This window comes from Musa acuminata, chromosome BXJ3-4 (assembly GCF_036884655.1).
Source record: "Musa acuminata AAA Group cultivar baxijiao chromosome BXJ3-4, Cavendish_Baxijiao_AAA, whole genome shotgun sequence".
NCBI lineage: Eukaryota > Viridiplantae > Streptophyta > Magnoliopsida > Zingiberales > Musaceae > Musa > Musa acuminata.
In genome coordinates this window covers 29,106,871-29,113,932 of record NC_088352.1, presented here as the reverse complement: position 1 = coordinate 29,113,932, position 7,062 = coordinate 29,106,871, and positions in this window count along the sequence as shown.

Below are 7,062 nucleotides of genomic sequence, written 5' to 3'. Positions count from 1 at the left end.
TTATGATTTTTTTTATAGTTTTTTCATATGACATTATCATATATAACATTTTGCATATGATAAATAAAAATATAATTATTGTTCTTGAATATTTGTTTGATTATTCACATCTATATATTTAAAATTATAAAATAATATTTATTTTTTACATAAAGACATGATTTATGGTATATCATAATTATAGTTATCATATAAATTTTTCTTTATGTTGATTAATATTTAATAATTATTATGGTTATTATTATTATTGAACTAGTTCGATATAAGTTAGATTGAAGAAATATGATGAATATTATTTGTAACTCATATCCCTAAGCTTTATCTGATTAATAGCTACTAAAGTGACCTGGAATAATAGATTTATGGGATGTGAATTATAATAAATATTTGATCATTTATAGGATATTTTAAATTATTATATTGGTAGCCACTAAAGTGGCTTAGACCAATAATTTATAAAATTACATTAAGGAATTAATTCTAAATGATATTAAGAAAAATGATATTAAAAAAATTAATATTTATAATGACACATATAACTATGAGATTTAAATAATCTTAAAAAAAATTACTTTAAATAATTATGTGATAGGTAGGATAATGTTGTTTTGGATATCTTTATAGTTTAGAGTTATATATCTAAAGGTAGAAATATTATTCCATGAGGATGATATCGGTCCTCTATAAATATTTTTATATGAACGCTAGATATATTAATATTTCATTGAAAGGTGAAATAGAGATGATATCAATAGTTCAACATTTATTGAAAAACTCAAAACATGAATATTATATTATTTCATTATAATGGTATTTCTTTTATTATATTCTAATAAATATCCTTATATTTTTTAGATTAAATTATTATAAATGACTTAAGTATATATAATTTATATTGGGTGTATTTGCTCTTGATCAAACTAGTTGAAATGATCATAGACTTAACTATTGAAAGTTCCATAGAACAAATAATTGAGATAAATGATCGGGAAAGGTTTACGAGATTCAATTTTATGATGATTATTGATAATATTTAGATTTCATTATAGTATACAACTAGCATATTAAAATATTTAAAAATTAAATTAAATTTATTGATAAGTCATTGACTAACATATCAATGAAATTCAATATGATAGTATTTGAGAAATTCAAGATTATATTCTCAATATGACTAACAAAGTTATAAGCTCAAAAATATTAAGCATGAAGGTAGTTGAGTCATTTCTTAAATAATTTATTCTTAATTTTATTTCTTCTTAGTTTAGCTTATTTAAAATTCACTATCATAAAATTAAGGATAAGTAAAACTTAAATAAGCCGACTAATATATGTGTTTGAAAAAAATTAAGATTAAAGTAGAAAAGACTTATAATATTTTAAATACTACTCAAGAAGTGGATAACAATAAAAAAATTAAAGTATAAATTATCTAAGTTTATAAATATTATATTAATTCATAAAAGAAAAATCTTCATAATAAAATGCTAATTCTATGGCAAAAAGGATCATGAAGAATAACTATAAGATTTGGTTTTGAAAAAGAAACGTATAAGTTTGACCTTTGTATATTTCAAATCAAACATTACGAAATTTCTTTTCTAATACTTGATGGATTAATTCTAATGCTCCAACTTATGTTACCAATAATAGAGTTCAATTTATCATGAAAACTAAAAAAGAATGAAATATTCATTGTTATAAAAAATCATTTTAAAGTGAAAGCAATAATAGTTAGTACTTGTCGTGTGCACTTAGAAACGATTCATTTAATAGATCTTGAGGATGCATATTATGTTCCTACAATTCTAAAAATTTAAGTTCCTTATCTAGAATTAATAAGATATTATCCCTTTTGGTGGTTGTAAACTCATTATATTTATGATTCAATAAAAGCTAACTTTTGAATTCTGTATAATGATCTATATAGAATTAATGTGAATCTTGAATCTTGTAATCAAATATTGAAATGAAATGTAGTTTGATAAACCCTTTAAGATTATCTATGCTTATATCTGCGAGTTACTTCATGCTCTCTGTTTTAGTAGAGAGAGCTATTTTATCGCCTTTATAGATTACCTTTTGAGATATGACTAATTAAGATCTTAGACCATTGACACATTTAGGAATACATAAATAAAGTCAAGAGATAATTAGATAAAAAAATTAAAAATTATCAGATCCGATAGGGATGGTAAATTTTATGATCATAATTCTAATTTTTTCTAGATTCCTAAAAAAGCAAGGTATTTATGCTAAATATATTTTACCAGATTTATCATAATAAAACAATATTACTGAAAAATAAAATGGTACTCTAATAGATATAGTTAGGAATATGGTAAGTTATTTTTCTATACCTGAATCATTGTGAGGAGAATCTTTAAGGGCGATTATGTATAGCTTAAATATGATTTTTAGTAAATTAGTTATATCAACTTCTTTTGAGTTATGGATTAGTAAGAAACTAAACTTAAGACATTTAAATACTTAGGATTGTCCTAAAAGATAAGGAACTTTAATCATATGAAAAGAAAATATATTTAAATATTATTTTTAAATATTTTATTAGTTATCCAAAAATAAATAAAATGGTACAAATTTTATTACTCTAATTATAGTACAAGGATAGTTGAATATAGTAATATAAGATTGTAAAAAATCATAAATCAGTATGAGTAAAAATTGCTAGTTACAAGTGCACACGTGTGACACGTTGTATAATCTATTTGATTATTATAATAATTACTATTATTATTATATTTTTCACTTTATATTGCTTGACTAGTATATTGTCATAGGTATGGATTTGTGCAATGGAAATTAGATCATAATGAGATTATAATAATGAGACCAATTCGCTTATAAACACATATCGTAAATTTTTTCGATCATATGTTACTTGAGAAGGACATCGAGATAACCGAAGAGATCAGTATACTATATACTCGTCCATATGATGGAGTCAGCTAGTCTCATAGCTACTTGTGTGGGGACACTAGGGATATAGTGTAAGTGCTCATTGGAGAATGAGTTTACTAAATGATCCGCTCACAAAATGTTTGATAGTTATTGATACCTCATCGTTAGACAACGGTTCCATGGTCTCAATTGTGTATCTAGTCCTTAGACTTGAGATGCTAAGAATGCTCTGTATGAGTACTCTACTCTTTGATATCATATATATAGGTTTGGAAGTTCCAAATTTAGTACAACCGATCATCGGGAGTGGTAACCAATCTTACAAGGATAATTGAGTATCAATAGAGGATAATTCATTCTCGATGTCATGAGAGGAATGTCTCATGTATTCTTACTCAGGAAAATCCCTAACTAAGATCATTCGAATTAAGAAAGAAGAAGTTCCTTAGGAGAATCCGATTAGAGCGAGACTTAAGTAGATTCTATATGGGCCTAACAACACCATGTCCGGTATACGTTCTCTAGGATATTAGATGGATGAAGGACTATAGATATATGGTAATTAAGGGCAAATATGTCCAATGGATTAGATCCCCTGTATCATTTGGGGACTATGCCATAATGGCATCGTACATCCATAGTGGATGAGTTGAGTGAATTATTATGGGATAATAATTCACTGAATAAGAAATAGTTATGAGTCACAAGGAGTTCTGACAAGTGCAACTCATGACCAGCTCAATATTGGGCCTAGAGGATTACACATATATGGTGGATGACGCGATGAATAAAGGATTGAATATATGATATCCAATAAGACCTTGTTTTATTATATCCATTGGGTGAGACCCAATAAAAGCTTAAAGTGGATAATTGGATAGAGATTCAATTTTCATTAAGCTAAGGATAATTGGATGGAAATCCTATATCCAATATGCTCTAGTAATTAGATGGAGATCCAATTGTTGAATCTCGGATTTTGATGATGAAACCAATTAATAGTGTTTACGATTTGATCTATGTTTTAAGTAATGCAGGAAGCTTAATCAGGGAGAAACAATTAAAGTAGGAAGAATATGTTGGGTTGGAGAAAAACATGACCGAAGGATCGGTCGACATATCGATAGAAGGCTTTGGGCCATGGGTTCAGGCATCGGACCAAGAAGAACAGATATTACATTAAGGAAATCGGAGTTGTGGAGGTCAACTGGCTGATTGGGCAATAGGCTGCAAGAGAGGACGATGCGCCAAAGAATCGGACGAAGCGTCGATAAACCAATGACATGCTGGACAACACTTGATTAGCTTTATAATAATTGTCTAGATCGAAGTGGGTTTTAAGTGTGCAAGATTAACTATGATAGCAATCAAGGCATAAAGAAAAATGAAGTCCTAGAGTCAAGAACGAGATTTCATTGGGAGTTCAAGAGTTCATCGGAAGTTCTGTCGAAATTGATCGAGAAGTCCAAGCGCTTGCCAAAAAAGCTCGTCAAAACTCGCCAAGAAGATCGTTGTGAAATCCAGGAGCTTATCGGGAGTCCACTAGAATATTACCGAGAGATCATCGAAAGTTCACCAAAAAGTTGTCAAAAGCTCATCGGAAGAAACCTAGACTTATCGGGCTTATTTAGCTTAGTGTATGCCTTAAAATTCATAGTTAGCACATAATTGGGTTAGAATTGGGCCAACTCAATTAGGGGCCAATTGGGCCTAAATTGGGAGTAATTTGGGATCATTGTTAGGCCCATTTAATGACCCAAATATTGGGCCAAACGGTAGAACCGCATGTGAGTTGGAAAACTCAAAAAACTCGATCTCCGAGGCTGTTAGGCGGTGGTACCACTTAGTGATAGTGTGTCAAGCGGTGGTACCATCTAATGTCAGGTTGTAGGCGGTGGTACCACCCAATGTAAGTGGTGGTACCGCCCATACTCGGAAGACCCGAAAGTTTAAATTTTTAGCTCCATTTTTTAAACCATTTTGGGCCTATAAATACCTCACTTGGGCAGCAAGTAAGAAGCAAGAATTCTAGAGGAAAAAATTGAGTAAACTCTGCCAAAACCTTGAGTTCCCTCCTCTTAGTGCTTAGAGTTAGTCCTAAGGGAGGTGTGTGAGGGAATACTTGTAAAAGAGTGACTTGTAAAGGGTAGTTGGTCTTCACCCTTTGAAGGAAGACCATTAGTGGATGTCGGTGGCTTCGACGAAAGAGGAATCGAGAGTGGATGTAGGTCACAACGACCGAACCACTATAAACTCGGTTTGCATTTCTTTTGAGCAATTTACTTTAACTGTAAACTTCCTTACTTGCTATATTCTTCTGTACACTTTCAAGTTAATATCTTTCCGATCAGTTTTCAACATACGAAAGATTTACAAAATCGACATGATTTTTACCGTTACACTAATTCACCCCCCTTCTTAGTGCCGACTCATTTCTAACACCAATACCCAATATGACAAGATTCATTATGGTTCACAATAGAAGCTCTCTATAAAAGGGATGTGGGATAAAAGAGTTATAAAGCTAGACCCCTTAGCCGCCACCTCCCTAACTTCTCTCCTTGCTTCTTCCTCAGCTAACTGCCCCCTCTCTGATATGAGAGGGTAGCAAGAAGGACTGCCCCTACTACTGTGTTGGTGGTGGTGCATGAAAGCGAGGAAAGAACGCGTCATGAGAGAATGTGCGTAGTTGCTTCATCCACCATGTAAATCATCGTTAGAGAGGGGGACATATGATCTCCTTCATCCATGGACTTGGATTTACGTTTTACGGGGATATACAATCTCCCCTAGGTAAGAACGTCTAATAAATCTTACATGGTTTTTTGGTTTGTTGAGTTTTTTGCTCCCAATCATCGCACGACATTCATATATCGTTCTTTTAGAAAACTAGTTTTTGTATTCTATTTTCCCAACAAAAATCTCAAAATTTAATATTGGCATTGAGGAGATACAAATTGATACTCCTTTATCATTTTATATTTAGATATTATTATTCCTCAAATCACTAGATGATTTGATAAAGGTAAACAACAAAACAACATTAGTGAACTCCCATATAATATTGATATCGTCGCAAATGAACTTGTAGAATAATCACAATCGATGGTTTTAAGAATATCTCAAAAGAAAAAAAGATTATCAATTTTAATTATTATGTGGTATATCTACAAGAATCAGATTAAGATTATGATATAGGAATTAAAAGGATCTCTCATTGTTATGACCTTAAACAAGTCTCCAAATAATAATATATAAAGTTTCTTGATATCATTATTTCTTTCATATTTAAGAAAAATACTATTGATTAATGGGAGTAGGTTTATTATATTAGTCTTATATATGGATAATATTTTGCTTGCCATCAGTGATCTTGGTTTATTGTACTGAACTAAAAAATTTCTCACTAAGAATTTTAAGATAGTTAATATGAATCCTTATTTTATATTATTAGTATTGAGATATCCAGGGATAGATCTCAAGGATTGCTACAACTATCTTAGAAAAGATATATTGATTGAGTTTTGGAGAGTTTTAATATATAGTTTCGTTCAACAAATGAGAAAAATAAAAATTTTAATCAAAATAAGTGTTTTTAAAATGACTTAAAAAATAATCTTATAAAGAAAAATATCCTTTATGTATATGTAATTGAAAGTCTATTATATGTTAGGATCAAGAGCGGCACTAAGAGGGGGGTTGAGTTAGTGCAGCGAAAAATTATCAATTTCAAAAGTCTTCATTTTGATTAAAGCCGATTCCGACGAAAGATGTTTCGTAAATATTTTAACTTGAAAGCGTATAGAAGTGTATAGAATGTAGTAAGAAGGTAAAGTAACTTGCAATAAAGATAAACTGCTCAAAATGAAATGCTCACTAAGAATTTTAAGATAGTTAATATGAATAAGGTATTTTATATTATTGATATTGAGATATCCAGAGATAGATCTCAAGGATTGCTACAACTATCTTAGAAAAGATATATTGATTGAGTTTTGGAGAGTTTTAGTATATAGTTTTGTTCAATAAATGAGAAAAATAAAAATTTTAATCAAAATAAGTGTTTTTTAAAATGACTTAAAAAATAATCTTATAAAGAAAAATATTGCTTATGTATATGTAATTGAAAGTCTATTATAT